The sequence below is a fragment of the Hippocampus comes genome, unplaced genomic scaffold (assembly GCF_001891065.2).
Source record: "Hippocampus comes isolate QL1 unplaced genomic scaffold, H_comes_QL1_v1.1 scaffold10, whole genome shotgun sequence".
NCBI lineage: Eukaryota > Metazoa > Chordata > Actinopteri > Syngnathiformes > Syngnathidae > Hippocampus > Hippocampus comes.
In genome coordinates this window covers 959,055-976,966 of record NW_017805001.1, presented here as the reverse complement: position 1 = coordinate 976,966, position 17,912 = coordinate 959,055, and the positions used below count along the sequence as shown (strand labels likewise).

The following is a 17,912-nucleotide window of genomic DNA, read 5'->3' as shown; positions in this document are numbered from 1 at the left end:
ATTTTAATACGGCGGGCCCGGGAAATGCATCTTAATTGCTGTTTAAGTGGGCGTCTTCATCAGAAAGACAGACAGCGAGCCCGGCCAGCCGTGTCCCAATATGACGCCGAAGGAAGGCAGCTCGACGGCTGATCGGTCGTCGGGCAATGATCGGTATAAATAATGAGCTCATAAAGCCCCGTGTCTCATCGAGGCCTGCTCTGCAGCTCCAACACGATTGTTGCCTTTTATGAGACTCGATCGCGATGCCATTTCGTCGCGGTGTGACGCCACCTCCTTCGTTCATGATTTCAGGCAGTCCCCGAAGGCAACAACCGACGTCAAATGGAAGCTTTGGTGTTGTTTAACGCGACCAAACAAAAGCAAGTAGTGTGTTCTTGTGGCTCAGGGACCTACTTTTTATACAACTGCGGGAAATAGTTTTTTTTTTTTTTTTTGAAGGTCTATTTGAAAGGAGGTGAAACATGTAAATAAATAAAAAATAGACCATAAATGTATGACTTTGGAAACAATTTGAGTCACCAGTCAACCTAAAGTGTGTTGTAAACTTCAAAGACTTTTTTGTCTGGTTTTGACTTTCATGTAGCACAATTCATAAAACCTTTCATATCTACCACTCATAGAGTTTACAAAACTAACAGCACAACCGCTGCTTTGTAGTGAGTTTGTAATTTCGTCAAGCACAGCTCACTGCTTTTCAATCAGTTTCCAAATGATCAACACACGCGCCCCGCAAAACAATCCACCATTTCCGGCTCGTATTCACACGATTCTGCCAACAGGTGAAAACTGTTTTCGATAATTAGTTCACTTTGCAATCAGTCCGAGCACCTTAAATAAGCCACAGGTAAGACGTTGGGTGCGGGGCACAGTGGAGGGAGAATTAGAAGAGGCCGAGGAAGAAGACATGAAGGTGAAGGAGGCTTGTGTTCATAGTTTGATACAAAAATACAATTTTTACAAAGGTTTTAAAAGTCTAAGAAGACTTTTTATGTTTTTTTTTTTTTTTTTGCAAGAGAACTATGTTTTGGCATTTTGGTGAAAAGTGTTCTCATTTGTGTGAAGGGTTTTGGAAAAATACCAAAGTTACAAAAACGCCCTGCAACATCAACTGCAGTTTTGTCTCCAGTGAACTGAGTCGGTATTCTTGGGAATGCCAGTGACAATTTTACTCTGCGGTGAACCAAGCTTATGTTTTAGGAAACATTTTGTGACTGTGACCTGTGTATGTGTTTTTGAAAACATCAACGATTATTGAGAAGTGTCACTGAACTTAACCCTTTCATGCCCCAATAATGATAACCTGATAACATCACTGTCGTGACCGCTGTGCCTGAAAGGGTTAATGTCAATGATTTGAAACATCTAAAGTTAGCTGTACATGCGAAGCTATGAGCAAGACCGTGGGGGAAACTCACACCTGCTCACATTTAAAGACGAGTTTGAAAGTTTTTAGTCACATCCTGGTCATCTCAGAGTGGAATTTTCCAAAGGCTGTGACATTGCAGGGTCATGAAAAGATCTTCAATGAATGTAACTTCAGCAAAGGCAACTTAGTCTTCAAACAACATACACTATATGTTTTACAAACATTAAAGACAAACAAGGGCTTCAAACAACATACATGTTTTTGTGAAGATCACAGGCAAATTTGTTTTGAACATCAAAGACAATATCAAAGACAATATCGTCTTTGACGACAATTTGTAAACGTCGGACGATTTAGAGGCAAACACATCTTTTCCTCTTTGTTGTCGTCAGCCTTGTGCTACTCAGTGAGGCTTTTAAGGCCGAGTGTTTATCGCCACTCATCTTCCATCTGCTGTAAAAAAAAAATGTTTGGCTGCGAGCAGACTTCACAACCTCCGAGTTGATACAAGAAAATTGAACGAAACTCCCAGTTATCTGGCCAAATCATCTCCATATTTGTTTTGCATTGTTTGGTGGCCGGAGCGACAACCCAAAGCCGCTGTTTTATCTGCAAAAAAAAAAAAAGGCCCAACTCCTCCTAACTCCTCCTCAGACTCTGCCGCCATTATGTCGCCGTGTTTACGTGCGCTAAGCCGCCTGTGCACGGGGGGGGGGGGCGACCGACCGACCCGCTGCCGGTCACCGTGGAGACGATAAAGCGCCGTCATAATTGCTTTAGCGCTTTTGTTGTGCCCGCCAGGCGCTCGCCGGGGAGGTTTGCGGGTTAGTGCAGATAAAGCCGACTCGGCGGGATTCGCTCTCGTGCCGCTCATCTGGAAAGAATCAAATAAATGTAATAGAATGTCGTTCTGGCCCGGGCAGGCGACGTGTTGCGACTGTTCACCAGGCTGCCCCGTGGCTTGTCCCTGAGCAAGTTGATGGCTCTGCATAAACAGCAAGTGACATTTTTCATCATGTAAAAATGTGGCTTGACTTTCTGTTTCTTTGAGCAGCTGTAACCTTCGAGGACAGACTTGAGTTTGTAGCAAGTGTGCTGTTCAGTCAGATGTTGCCTTCACAGCATGACAGCCGTCGTCCTATCCGTGCATCCATCTAATTGAGTCTGGCACGTAGCCTTCAGGAACAGTACGAGCCGTATGAAGCCATCCATTCATCCAACCGAATCAGGTGTAGCCTTCAGGCCCAGTCCGAAATTGAATTTCCTCACGCAGCCGACTGATAGTTCCAAATCTCCGTGTTGTTTCCATCCATCCATCCAATACAATCGACTCCAGTGTTGCCTTCAGGGGCAGTCCGAATTCATAACTTCCATCTCTGTACCCACGCCGTCCCTCCTGACTTTGCCAACTTTATGGGCGCAGGTGTGTGCGTGTGTGTCGTCCAGACAAATGACGAGGAGCCAGATGTCCAGAATGCCGACGACGCCCCGCAACCTGGACAAGATGGCTGACAACCCACAGGCAGAAGCTGGCAAGCTCTCAGGTGTGCCATTTCATGAGATCTAGTAAAAAATCTCTGCCTTTTTCGGGTATAAAAAGAAAGTGATACATCCTATTATCGTTGCAATTTGCAGTGGGCTGCTGTTCCTTTTCTTTTGGTGGCCTCGTTTAGCATACTTGAAAAGAGCAAAACATTAAAAACACCTTTCAAGGTGTAATTCGATGTTATGGGAAAATACTCCAGATGAATGCAAATTCTGGATACAGTCATGCAATCATCTGCAGAGTCGTTGGAATTCCAGTGTAAATCAATTATTTTGTTATTATGAGTGAAAAAACATTTAAAGACTTGCAAGACTGTATGATAACTTGCTTGAAATTTTGCGGCAACTTGAATGGACTTTCTTTTCGCCGGTAACTTGGGACTCGCATGAAACATAAAGGTGACGACTTGAGACCTTGTGACATGCACGTATGTGACGCTCTGCCACCTCTCTTACCTAACACAACGTAGACTTCATCAAGTGGCGATGTGCTGATATCATTCGTCTTCACAAGGAGTCACTTGGGCAAACGTCTTCTCCCACACACACACACACACACACACACACACACACACACACACACACACACACACACACACACACACACACACACACACACACACACACGTTGCACCATAAAAGGAAGTCATTAATTTTCAGGGGGAGCCATTTTTGTCTCCGGAGGAAATCTAATTAAATCCCGCGATCAGAGTGTGTCTTCGCCATGTTCTACGGAGCCATTTAGCATTACAGTACACCTCGCGTTAATCACCATTCCGGCTAATGCTCAACTTAGTTGTACTCCTGTCAGCGGCGGTGTTGTGCAGCTCAACTGGAAAGAAGGAAAAGGCAACTTTTTATCCGTTACAGGGAGTTAGAATCAATGGCCATGTTTCCCCCCCCCCAAACATCCAAGACAATGTTGAGTTTTAAAAGAATCGAAAGAGGATTTTTGAGTCTTTTGAAAGTCAATTATAGTGTTTGGGAACCAGTGAAAGTGTAGTTGCTATCATACTAGCACACTGAGTTAATTTGTTCAACATCAAAGACAATTCTATTTTTTGGTGTACAGGGTAGCGTCCACGTTTTTGGAAACATCAAAGGCAAGTCTGACTCAACATTCATTTCACTGTGTCAAAAGTAAAGATGATTAGTCATGTTTTTCTAACCAGCAAAAACAAATTAGCGCCTTTGACGAACCAAACCGTTATTTGTAAACACTGAAGGACATATTTCCTTCATGAACATCAAACACTGTTCAGAATGTACAATGGACCTAATGTACAGTTGTGTAAAAATGACAATGTTGAACATGAGTGACCCCTAATGTACAAGATTTTTTTGGGTGAACATGAAACAAATTCAGGGTCTTCAAGCTTGATGATATATCCCCAAGGAGGAAGCATATTCACCATTTGCTTCACTTTGCCACATCCAACATGGCTGCGGCGTCGACGTACTCATGTAGCCGCCTTTGTGCATGTCATATGAATGCTGCTTGCGGTTGTCGCAAAAGGCGCCGTTCAAGATGGCATCGGCAGTGCTACGCGAATGTATATACTGTAGAACAACAATTTTTTTTTTTTGTGAACAGATAATCCAATTTTAGTCTCCCAAACGGTTCGATCAATTTGTCAACACCAAAGGAAAAGTGCTGTCTTTGACCCGAACGGACATGTCTTTGTTGCCTGGAGACAGCTGCGATCACCACAGTCACACCGTGTTACCAAAAGGCTGAATTGATCATCAAAAATCACACGCTCCCGCTCTCTGCTTGAGAGCCTGAAGGTGCTCGCACATGCAGATTCCAGCGCCTGATCCCGCTCATTAATTGTCGTTATGGCCGTTATGACAGTTTAATTTGTGGCGGCGAAATTGGCCACGGGGGAACCGGCAAGCCCCAGCGAAAGCGTCATCCAGACGATCGCCGGCAATGAGATCAACAAAGACAAAATCATTGTTGGAGGACAAATACAGTAAGTGAGGGAGAGGGAGCAAGCCTTGCCGCAAATAGCAGGTAATTGACGCCCCCTGCAAAATGTTTATAATTGCAACCATAATTATACCATTAACTTTGGAACCCAAATCACTTGAATATCATTTCAAACTCGTCTGACAACATAACCCTTAAAAATAAATGCCTTTTGGGAATTTTTTTTTTTTTAATGTCCTGGATTTGCATGTGCACGTGCGCATGAATATGATTCTCCACAACTTCCACTATCAACCCAAGATAATCTTAATTCCTCATCAACATTCAAACTCTCAGTAGAGACAGACTTCCTTGACACCAATTACTAGAGTGATGCCTGGAAATACAAGTTTGTTTGTTTTTTGTGACCACACTGAGAAGTTCACGCATACTCAAATCATCTTTCCCCAATGAAAATGAATGGGAGTACCATTAATTCGTTCCAGCCTGCCCCACTGCCCCGAATCAGCAGTCTGGAATAGGTCCATTTTGAGTCTGGAGTTGGGATTATTTATTTATTTTTTTTGTTATTCTTGAGAATCTACAGTAGTTGTTTCTCACAGAGGACAAAAAAATCTATACAGAAAAAAACCATGAATAGGTGAATTTGTGAATAGTGAACCACAAAACAGCAGGAGGTTAGAGAGGGGTCACTGTATAGAAAAATTGTGAACAATAGAACAATTGTGTCTTCATAGGAATCTGTGTTTGGCCTTTGAGGAGGCCCCCTTTTCTGCTTCTCATTATTCCCGCTGAACAGAGGTCAAAAGACACACACGTACACAAGCACTGTTGTTTGCTTACACTGGATAAACATGACAAATGTCACTAAAGGCCAGCCCGGCGGTGCGCAGTCCAGCACCCCGAGGGCGTCGGGACGGTGACCAGCACCGCGGGAGTCGCCTGGCGGATGCCGAAAAGAACACCGCCGCGAGCGTGATGCATCAGCAGTTCCTCAAATAATGCACAATGCGTGTGCTTCACAGTAGCTCCAGGCGGATCGATCCACATATCGATTTTGTATGGGTATTGATATGCGCTTTCATCAAATACAGTAATGAGCAAATATTTATGTGGACTCACTACTTTATACTTTTTCTCAAAGCTTCGAAAGCTTTCTTTCAAAAGCCGGAAACCGAATGCGCTGAAGTAGAGCCATTTTGGTTTCCATCCATTCATTTTCCACGCAGATTATCTTTTTTAAGGTTAGGCGTGATTTGGAGCCAGTTGACTTTTATGTGGAGTGATCATTCTGTAGTCTGTTAAAAACAAAATTGCAATTAAGTGAGAGATTTCACAACTTTTTTGGCAATTTCAAAAACATGTTTGTTTTAATTTGCTCTTGAGTGATGCTTTATGCAATTATGTCTGTTTAAAGGGGAAGTCAAGTCAAAAATGTTATGTACAGTATGTATCTAATGCAGCCACACTCGTATAAACATAATTCTAGTCTGAACACTCGGCTTGCAAAAATGTTAATTCTCATCTACATGCAAAAAAAAGTTCCTCATAAAAATGTTTAAAAGCAACACAAGTTTTTTCCTTCCTATGTTCCTGACGCTCAGTACTTTTGTCGATGATGTCACACGACATGAGGCCGTGTGCTACAGGGATGAATCACAAACCGGCCGACTTGTTGCTGCGCGTAGTGTTATCGTGCGTGCCAAGTCAATAGCGCCTCGGCCAGCTGGTATCGATGAGTAAGCCTGAGTGTATCGCGCAGATGGACATTTCCAAAGATGCTTTATCTATTTGTCTCCTGCGTTCTTGTTAAAAATGTATCGTCGGCTGTATGTATCGCGGTATCAGGTACTGTATCGGTATCGTTAGGAAAATACGGTTTTAATTTAATAATGATGATTATGATGAAGATGATAATAATAATTACTATTCTTATAAGTTAGTCCCAAAAATGTACACAGAAAATTGTGATAATATTGTACCATTACGAGATATCGTGATGCTTTTCATTCAGTTTATCAGCTATCATGTAACCACCATTTTGCGATTCCTGTTATTCTTTAAAAAATATCATATTGTGCACTACGTATCATCCTTTAAGAGATATTGTGATGTGTGGTGGATGTTTTTCCTTCCACCAAATGATGGTTGTCACGTCATGGCTGTATGATGATACTGTCTCTATCGGAGGAAAATAAATTGTAATGTCAGGTCCTCTGCGATTCCTATCCTTATTAAATAAACTCACAATAGAAAGAATGGATTATACAACGTTATCACTGTATCGTGATACTATCTTTTGGACCGACGCTTTGTTAACTTGAGTCAGACTGTCTGTCTGTCTGACCTTCCTCACACACTAGATAGAATGTGAATTTGATAGTCAACACGTGTGTGTGTGTGTGTGTGTGTGTGTGTGTGTGTGTGTGTGTGTGTGTGTGAGCGTGTGTGTGTGAGCGTGTGCGTGTGTGTGTGCACGCACCAGCCTTGTTTTGCATGCTGTACAAGCCTGTCGCTGCCTCTCTCCTCCTCGCCTCAGCTCCCCATCATTCACTTGAGGCGCTGGGCCGGCGGCGTGACGAGCCCCCTGTCTCATTGTGAAGGAAGAGGAGGAGAAAGAGCTTTTTTTTTGGGCAGATTAGATATTTTTTTTGGGGGGTGGAGGGGTCAAGATCTCAGATTTGACAGTTTTTTTTTTGGGTTGGGGGGCAGAACTGTGAAATATTGGTCGTCTTTATTTATCCAGTTATTTTTAGGCGTTTACTTTTTTTCCAAGCGGGACCGAGGATAGACTACAAAAGGGGTGGACAAAGTTGTGCTCAAGAGCCACAAATACATTTTTAAATAATCAAGAAACAACGAATGCTTTATTTTATTCATAGTATGATTAATAATCTCTGATTTACATTTTATTTGACTCCAAACCATATACCCTCCGACAGAGAAACGTAATTGTCCTGATTCTCCAAGTGTGGAGCATGCTATTGTCAACAGGGGGCGCTACGTTCACTTTCTGTGACAAACGTGACTGATAAAAAGAACCGAATTGTCCCTGCACTCAATTGAGCCGGTCTTCCAAACGTTTTCTTTCACCAGGTAAACGTTTCAACCAAAAAACATACAGTTAAATGATATTTAGAAAATATATCAGTTACATAGGTTGCTAATGTGTGACGTTTGGCAGACTTTAGGTTTGGCTCGGACCGTGCTAATACAGCGTGTCGATGGAAAAATGTCAGCCTGTTTACATTGTGGTGTGTTGTGAATAATGTGCGGTGCTGTTCCGTAAATGCTGCAAAAAAAAAAAAAAATCGCAAGGAAATGGACCGAACGAGATTAACCGCCTTTATGCAAAGTTTATCAAGTCAATTCTTCGCATTCATTAATACACAGAGTAGACCAAACTTAAGTATACTGTCCACTTTTTTAAAACCCAGCCTAAACTCATAAATGCTCGGAAAGTCTACCTTCAACATTACGTTTCATATTTTATCTGCATTTAACAACAACATGTTGAAAAGTATTTTTTTAAGCGCACGTTTGATTGTTTTTATATTAAGCGATTTCAATCCATTAAACTACAGTGAACCTTGGTTTCCGAATTTAATCTGTTTCTCAAAAGTGTGGATTGTTAAACAAGATTCCACTGTGCTTTTACTAGAGATGGACTTACAGATACACTTATTTATATTTGTTCACATATTGCCCAAATACCTATATGAGGAAATTTATATGAAAATTAAAAAGGATGAATGGATGAGATTTTCAAAAGGTCGACTTTTTTTTTTTTTTTTTACACATTTACTCAGAATTATTCCATATTTGTTGTTGTTTTTTTGCCCAATAGGATGAAGCAATGACATTTCTGTTGATAAGGTCAAAGACTCCTGCCTTGCTGCTAATAGAATGTCTATTTGTGCACCAGGTCAATTGCTTTGAATTGAGTGTGGGCAAACTGTACACTGTGGTGTTGAGACGTTTCTTTATCGGTGTAATTAAACAGGAGACTTTATAACCCTGATTTGTAGTAGTACAAGAAATAAAGCAAATTTCATTCAAAGCATTATTTTACAGGAATAGACGTTGTACTGCCCCCTAACGGCCAAGGCACACGCCAGAAAAAGCAAGTTGTCAATACAACGGATTAATGGCATTGCAATTGGGAAAGAATTTGGATGTTTTCATTTCCAGTGCTTATGGAGCAAATTAAACATGGAAGGCGAGCAAATTGAGTGACCATCTTGTTCACCGAACGCATTAGACGCCACATCGTGTAGCGATTTTGCCTGCTATGTGGAATGACTAAATGTTACAATTTCAAGTCTATTTATCATCCTCAGAGTGAGAGACTATTACAGATACGTGGCCCACACATCCGTCACGCTAACCCCAGTCATCCTCTCGCAATTTGACAGGTGAAGGGTGCTCGGGCCTCCGGGGCGGATGGATAGCGGCGTGAAGAGCGATCGGCCGTCACAGAGGCGGCGACAGATAGCGAGCCAAGGCGCGCCAACGCGGGGAGATCGGTCTCGATCGGACTCCATTTGTCACGACCGAGTGAGTTATACATTTTTTAAATTTATTTTTTAATCCTGACTGATTTAGAGGCCATACTGAACCTGCTTGCAGACGCCATTTTGTGGCGCTTCATCCCTTTGCTTGAGGATTGTCATAGCGATTAGGGGAGCAAGGCACAAACAAACAAACAAACAGTAATCCACAGTGAACAGTGTGCTAATAACATCGGATGCTGATATTAGTGGGGGAAAAGACACACACACACACACACACACGCGCACACACGCACACACACTCAGTCAGTCAGTCTGCTAATTGCTTTGTGTGCTGAAAAGGCGCCCGAGTGATATTGCCATGCTGCGGGTGTTTGGCCGCCTCGTAACTGCCGTGCAGCGTGGCGGAGACAAGCTCGTATATTAAGATAACCTCCAAATGGAATGGAATTGTATTTCCCTGGCGGTTCAAGCCGCGTCCGCGCTTGTAAAAGAGTGCGGATGAAATTTGGCTTAAATGAAGCGCGACTTATTGCGCACAGTGCGACCACAGGACAGCATGCACGTGGGTCGGGTGCGTGCACTGTTATCTTATTTGTAATTCAGCTAAAAAAATAAAATAAAATCTTTAAAAAATGTGAATATTAGCTCCTGTACATGAAAACGTCGTCGACGAGTAGTTTTGTCATGATTTTTTGTAATGTACAAGAAATGAAGCTATAATTTTTCAGAGAAAAAAACATCCTGTATACTTTGTTACCTTTCCAGCTATAATTGTTTTTGAAGTTTTACATTTTACCAGCAATTAAGGCATAATTTTTCAAGAATAAAGTTATAATCTCATAAACATAAAAAACAATTTAAATTTGTTTTAATATTTTAATTTCACAACTTGTGAAACTCACAAGGATAAAGTCACAAGACGTCCTTATGTTACCGAAAGAAATTTCGATGCTGCAAGGTTATTAATCCGTAGTTGTTTTCCCCCCCAGCTCTGAGGTTACGGTCTGTGAAATCTTGATTTATTTGGGCCAAAATAATTTGGCCTCCTCAAGGTTGCGCGTGTTTACGCGTAAGCTCGCCGTCTTGGTCTGTTTATTAAAACACAGCCTGGGCGGCCTTCCTGTAATGAGTCTGTGATGGACTCGCATTGGGATGTTGCTCATTAACAGACGCGAGGTGGTGGGGGGGGATGAGGATGCTGATGTGAGAAGGTCAGGTCGTAAAAATAAAAAAATATATACCTTCTTTTCATCTTAAGGGCAGCTGCTAGCCCCTCCATAACAGTTTGATGCGATTATCGCTTGTACTTTTCGACTAAGGAACAAATGTCACGTATCGATGAGAGTCACCATAAATCACTTGCTGTTAAGAAACATATTGAAGCGTATTTATAGCAACAGGACATGAGCTGACTTGCATGTTCATTTCAGTGGGAAAAGAATTCCGTCTTTGAGTGACAAACGGGGTCACGGAACGAATTGTGTTCGAAACCTGAGTTTTTAACCATACACGAGTCGCAACTCACTGCCCCCTTTTGTAAATGTTGTACCCCTATTTGAGAGCCCTTTAACTCTTGGAATTCATCGTCAGTGACAATATCTCGAGCTGCTCTTAACATTGCAGTGAATGAGAACCTCGTTAAGTGCTATGCACGTCCTCGCTCGATTAAAATTCACCCTTTGGACTTTGGAGTAGCGGCTAGCTTAGGCCGCGCTGTCTGAGCAAAAGAGCACGACCGTGGCTTATTTAGTCAGTCTTTGACCCGGTTGGCTTCATAGAATATTTACGTCATGTCGGACTTAACTGTGCCTGAAAGGGAGCATTTTTGATTTTTTAAAAAAAAAAAAATTGATTTGCCGTTAACAGCCATGATTTTGCGAAACTGTTGTTCGCGGTTTTTGTTGTTGTTGTTTTTCATCTACCCCGCAAGCAGTAAGTTCTTTAAAAGCAAATTTGACCGAGAGGTTTTGCCCACTTGCCACCAAAATTGAAACCAGATGGATGCGGGACGCTAATTTGCAAAGGAATTTAGTTTTTGTCATAGCGTGTACGGACAGCTTGGCGATTAAGTTTGGATCAACCTCACAAAACACAAACGTTTTGTAATAAGTCTTGACATGGTGGGGTTTTTTTCTGCCCTCAAAAGCCACTTCAACTTTGCAACAAAACTTTTGGTAGGCATTCCTGTTATGAGTAGAACTTCCCAAAAGTTGCAAGAACCAATATGTCGCACTGGGCGCCTCCCAGTAATTGACCAGGATTTCATTTTCAATTCATTATTTCATTTTTTAAAAATTTAATTTTGGGGGGGGGGGGAAAAATGAAAATGCCAAATTGGTGATTTTGTTTTTTGGGAATTTGCCAACAGCATTGTGCAAGTGTGTCGGTGGAGAAAACACTCAGATGAGTTATTGTTGATGTCGTGTTAGCAACACCGAGCAATTAAGGCCAAACAGTGCAGTAGGTTGCCTTTTATTAGTCAACTGGAGTGTTTTGTTGACTCGGCCTCGACCTTGGCGTGCTTTCTTGCTCTCGCACCCCAAGGTTTCCGCGCAGTTGCGGCGCTCGGAGTCGTCGCACGTCGTCACCTAAGCGTCTCAGCTTTTTTCCCCCGGGGAGGTGTCTGACATTGGATTCCTCTCGCCTCTGATAAATCCAATCCGCCCCCCAACCCCACCCTGCTCTCTTTCTCTTCTTAACACCTTCGTTTGCGTCGCATCCATCCGTACAATCGCCTCAACCCCACCCCACCCCGCGCACCCTCGCACCTCGGAGACAATCTCTCCTTCGCCGTCCTTTTGCCGTCTGTCGTCGTCGGCCTTTTCTCTGCGACTGAGCTCCCTAAGCCTCCTTCATCTTCATTCTGCAGTCTTATTATTTTTTTTTTTTGCTCTTTCGATGTCAGCGCAGGTCCGGCGAGGTGTAATTGGCTTGCACCACCACTTTAATCCGTAGTCTTCTTGTAAATGTAAAGCGAAGCCCTGAGGCTCTTCATTCTCCCCACTTAGGCACACATTTGAATATGAAACCTTCCTTATAGTCACATATTTTCATCCGAATGCGCAATTGGCCCAACGTTGTGTGTGTGTGTGTGGCATCCTACAACTCTGTCCACACCGAGCGAGTGGCTTCAGTGCTCTCCAGGTAGCGTGTCGACTAGATAATGAGCCTTGAACTAATTGATTGGGGCTTGAATTAGGCTTTAGCTGTCCCTGATTAATCACACTCTGCTACTTGCGCACTTATCATCGATGGCCACCGCCCTCCCGCCGTTTGGTTCACATGCCTCGGCTGGAAATCTTGATGCTTCTGAAACAATATATTTTAATGCAGTCATCATCAATCCGTCCATTTTGTCGACTGTTAATTCACCTGTTCGCCAATCAATTAAAAGCCCCACCCAGTCACGGAGTGAGAACCGAAGTCCGGCGGGTAAACCATTACCCCATTAATGGATTTCGCAACTAAAATCAGATTCCACAAACGCAGTATTTATCAGAATGCAGTCCATTGAGCTAGATCTGCAAAAAATTGGTTTCAGGCTGCTGTCATACAAGGTCAGTTGATGATCCCATCGGGTCAAACCGATGGCGAAACATGCCGGGGGGGAGTAGAGAAGCTTCAATGTGTGTGATGCCGGCTCATATTTGAGGTGAGGTGGGAGTGGGCCACCAAATCCCTCATTTTGCCACCGTGCACAGGATCGCAAGCGTGATGTATGAGGTGGCTCGCCCTTCAACAAGCTTTGCCCGAGCTGTTCTCATCAATGGAAGCACGCACACACACACACACCCGAAAGGCCACTGCGAGGACAGCCATTCCCCTCGCTTAAGCCAGCGACTTCATGAAATCGCCGTTAGCCGGCAGACACATCCTTCCTTTCCCGATGTCTTCTTCAAAAGTCATCCGCAATTCTCTTCACACCTGATCCCGGTCAGATTGCACATCTTCTTGACTGAGCGTGCCACACACAGCCACAGACATAGATCTATATGTACACACACGCACATATATATACACAGAGATGAGAATCAAACAAACAAAACAAAAAAAATCTCTCAAAAGCCCGAAGTGACACCATGCTGTTTGTGTTGCGCTTACCTCGATTTTTTCTTTCCTGCATTCACCCCCAACCCCCTTCTGTTTATTCTCCAATTACACACCTCGTGAGAATTGTCCTCAACTTTTCTCTGATTTTTTGTTTTTATTTTCCTCTCTTTTGCTGCTGCCAACCTCGGGGTGGGAGGTGGGGGGGGCATAGAGGTCCAGTTATGTCTCCACAGGCGGTAAATAAAAAAATATCTCTGTAGGACTAATTAGTCAACTATGTCTGTGAACTTTTATGGCCCTCTTTCACCTTTCACCAGGTAAAAAAAATTAAAGCCAAACAGTGTTTCATCGATAGAAAAGTATTGCAACAATGAAGTCATATCTATTAAATAGCCGGAGCTTTTTGTTCAATCCCACAAGATTTGGCACAAACAATGAAAATGGCTTCGAAAATATTGTCTATAGAAATGGGTAAGGCAAGTGATGACTATCTCGTTGCGTTTGACGTTAGCGTTGATTTAGCTAGCATTAGCTTTTAAAGTTGAACAGATTTCTTAATCTGTACTCACAGTTGGTAAATGGACTCTACGGATAATCTCCAGTAGTTTACAATCAAACAGCGCGTTGGTGTTGTAATTCTAAGATTATGGTTCCTGTCCATTTTAAAACATTTTTTTATTCCAAACGCTCTTTTGGCATGCACAATCCACAAAGTGCCGTAAAGGGAGAAAAGTAGGTTGAACGCTGGCGGTCGTCGCGCAGTTGTGTCTTGCTGCTCCGCTGGGAATCCATTTCAGCTGACGACGTGAGGCGCATGATAAACAAGCGTCGCTGGAAGTGGTGACGTGGCGGCAGTCTGCGGTTGATTATAATGAAAGACTTGATGAAAGACACTTGTGAAACACTTGTGGTGATGGCGCGTGTCCAAAAGAAGAATTCACACTGTGATTTGGAGAACTGGTCATCAGCCACCAATTCTGTTTGTCTGTCTGCTTTGGATATATGAGGTAAACATGACAAAAATAACCAGATACGCTCACGGTTGATGAGCAAAGAACTTTACAAAGTTTCTAGCTGTACAATATACACGTCTAAATCTGCCTTTTTATTAGGGAGGGCTAAATCCTTTTTCAATTTGGTGGAATTTGTTCTGTAACAGGTTCAGACTTGGAATCATCTTTAATGTTACTCCAGAGTATCGATACAAGTTACACCAATTAAGAAATACATTAAGATGAAGAAAAACACCGATATAAGTCGCTTCAGAGTGTAAGTCGCATTTTTGGGGGAAAAATTGAGACAAGAAAAGTAGATCTTGGACTCGCACCCCAAATCCCTATTCCCTCATCGTAGGTGCATTCCGAAAGGCACTCTGAGCACGCCCTGCTTCACTCTGACCGCTCAGAAACTAATCAGAGCATTGTTTAAATGTGCCGTTTGATTATTCAAACGGGAGTACACATGGAAACATTTCAAGCACAAGCTGCCGATTGGTTTATAACAATTGGCTGTGTTTGCAAATTAATGGGAGGGGAGCGCGCTCTGTCTATCTCAGTCTCAAAGTGGTGTCCGGGCGTCGGAGTGAGTTTACCATTGCACGCCATGTTAACGGCAGCGAGCTTCCGCTGATAACTGTGGAAAAGTTTATCTTTTTAGTTTAAAATGGCTTACCTTCACTAGAATCCTACATTGTATTGTGGCCAAAGGTCGAACCCTGGTCAGTTACGGTGTCTTTTTGTGCTGCCTGACTACTGCAACTACTGTTATTAATATAAATAAATTTGACTTGATTTGACATCACGAGGACAACAGAAAATGCATGGACGAACAATGTCCGCTTTAAATGAAAGCTTTAATGTCTCTGCTTGTATTTCAAATTCACTGGTGTGGTGATTACTTATAAAAATTGGTAAAAAGTAATTGTCATTGCCCAATTATTGATGCATCTCTCTGGGTAAATACTTTCTTGCACTAGTCTTTAGGAGTACCGGTACCTTGTGTGTGTGGTCCATGCAATATTTTGTGGATAGAAAGCGTCGGGTGGCCTTCAAGCCCAAACAATACTGGTTTCAGACTGCGGGGGTTCTCATGGGTTTTCAATAAATTAAAGATGAGACTGGGCCCGTGCTATTTACACGCGGAGCGGGCGATTAAGTGCTGAATGCTGGTTTGCCGCTCACGAGGAGGAGGATATTAAACTTGAAGCATTTTGTAAGAAGATGGCCTTTTCTGGCCTCTGCCGCTCCCCTTTGCTGTCAATAAGAAAGCGGGATGATGAGAAAGTGAGGGAAGGTAAGAAGAAAGTCCGTCTGTGAAATATATGAAGCGGGGGGGCGGAAATGAAGGATGAAGGACGGTATATTGAGAGGGCCTGCCGCTCTGTATTCACTATGCATGTTGGGTCGGTCAAGTGACGCTCAGCTGGCTCGCATGCACGCGCAACAAATGAATTCCACTTTGCTTTAAAGCCGGAGCCTCTCAAAATGAAAGAAAAAAAAAAGACGACGAATGAGACCGCATCGGGCCAATTCTTTCTTGTCAGATGTATTATCCGTTAAGGGTTTATGCTCTGAAAGCTTGAAGACTTTTAATCATCCAAATGGAGGCGGGAGATAATAAAACAACAATACAAGAGCCCGGAATGGCTGCCCGTAATATGTTCACCTACGCCAATCCCCCTCGATGCTTAAATGGATGAAGAAGCCGTGTGCTTATAGCTCAAGAACCCTCGTATGAAAATTAAAATCATTCTGGCTATGTGCAGCTGTACAGGGGCAAAAAAAAAACATTTAAAGAGGGTTTTCCATAACCGAGATTCAAACTCAGGAACTCAGTCAAGGACTGAGGTTGGTCTGCTAACTTTTAGTCTGCTGTGCCGCACGAAAGTGTAACGTTATAATATGAACAATATTCCCGCTATGATGGCCGTTGTTTGTGTTTCACATCTGTTATCTGAAGTATGTCGCTTTCTGTTTATTGTTTCAAAAAGAAATGTGTTCTTGAGTGTTTTTATTTTTTTCAATTTTCAATTCAACTTCTGCAACTTAAAAAAAAAAAAGATATTTTCTGTTGTAGGAAAGCACATTTTTGTTTTGAGTATTACAGAATTATCATATGGCCTGACTTCAATAAATGGATCTATGAGCAACTTATCGCCAACACCGCTGTCGTAGTTGCAGTGACACAGCCGAGCCACTAGCGCTTCCAAACACACACAACCTAACAGCCTCTTGGCTTCCTCCCTCCATCCGTCCCGTCGCTGCAGACGCACGCGCCATTCCAAGCAGCGGTCGCCTGGCAACATGGCTCAGCCTCCCAAGCATATTTCCCAGTTCGCCGGAGGTATACACTTCCAGCTCCCCCTGTTATTTCATTACAGCTGAGAGCGGACGCGTGCGTGGGTTTGAGGTTTGGGTTTCTGCGTTTTTTCGTCTCCAGCCACCTGCTTTTATTGTAGCCTCCTCCCAAATCGTGTTTGCCGGGGGAATATTAAAGAGATCGCTGCCGCTGAATGGGACATTAGAACGTAATTAGCAAAGGGTTCAGAGCTAGGACATAGCCCCAAAAACAGATGGCCTCGCTAATTCTTATTTGCCATGCATAGTGGACCGGGCGCCACTTTTAGCACCCGTAGAATGCCGTGGCTTTTGCCTCGTGCTTGGGCCAAGGATCTCACTTCGAACCCTTGACGACGCGGAAGCCTGGATTGTTGACATCACCTCATGTTGGGTGTCCATGAATGCAACCGAACTGCTGCTTTCTGCTGCAGACTCTCGCCGAAACACGCCCGAGTACATTCCAATCAAACCTACACATCAAAACATACACAGGACTTTTTGTGGATTTAAACATTTCAGTTGTAAATGTATCTTCATTGTTTTATCAATGAAATGCTCTTCAGCCAGACGGCAGAGGAAGATTTAAATTCTCAAGCAACGTATCTTAAAGTAACAATTTATTGTACTTATCGTCATACGTAGTAAGAAGAAATGAAAATAGTAGCGTTCCGAAAAAAAAAAATAAAATAAAATAAAAAAATTAGTCTTTGATCTTAGCTACTCCTCTTGGGTCTGTTCCTTCTTTTGGAAGAAGTGGCGCATTGTTCATCCTTTGATGTGAACGCGGAGGTGTCATTATACCTCGGCATCATTAGGAAACGGTCTGACTCCAAAATTTGTGTGAATTATCTCTATTTTTTTTAATGGGGGTATTTTTCTCTGTAAGCACTGGTCGAAGTCCAAACTTGCTCACGATTACGACTCCCGCCGCAATCGTAGAAAGGACAGTTGGTCATCATCAAACATAACAACAATGAAGCGCATGTCAAGTAAGCATGTTAGCAAATAATTCTGTTCGTCTTGCAATCATATTTACAGGACGGCTACTTATAGAGAGAGAAGCAACCGAGTCATTAGCATCGGGATTCACATACTTTTCCCCCCTTTGCACGACTATTTAAAGCACTTTTTTTTTTTTGTCCGATGATAATTGGATCGCACTC

At 42.9% G+C, this 17,912-nt stretch overlaps 1 long non-coding RNA gene across 1 annotated transcript in view; it reads left to right on the top strand.

The window, feature by feature from the left end:
* Positions 1 to 830: 830 nt before the first annotated feature.
* Positions 831 to 17,912, top strand: part of LOC109531526 (uncharacterized) — a 77,252-nt gene continuing 60,170 nt past the window's right edge. Inside the window, exons 1-3 of the long non-coding RNA XR_002171192.1 lie at positions 831 to 913; positions 2,793 to 2,913; positions 9,263 to 9,404. This is a non-coding gene — a long non-coding RNA (uncharacterized LOC109531526). The remainder of the gene's footprint in view (positions 914 to 2,792; positions 2,914 to 9,262; positions 9,405 to 17,912) is intronic.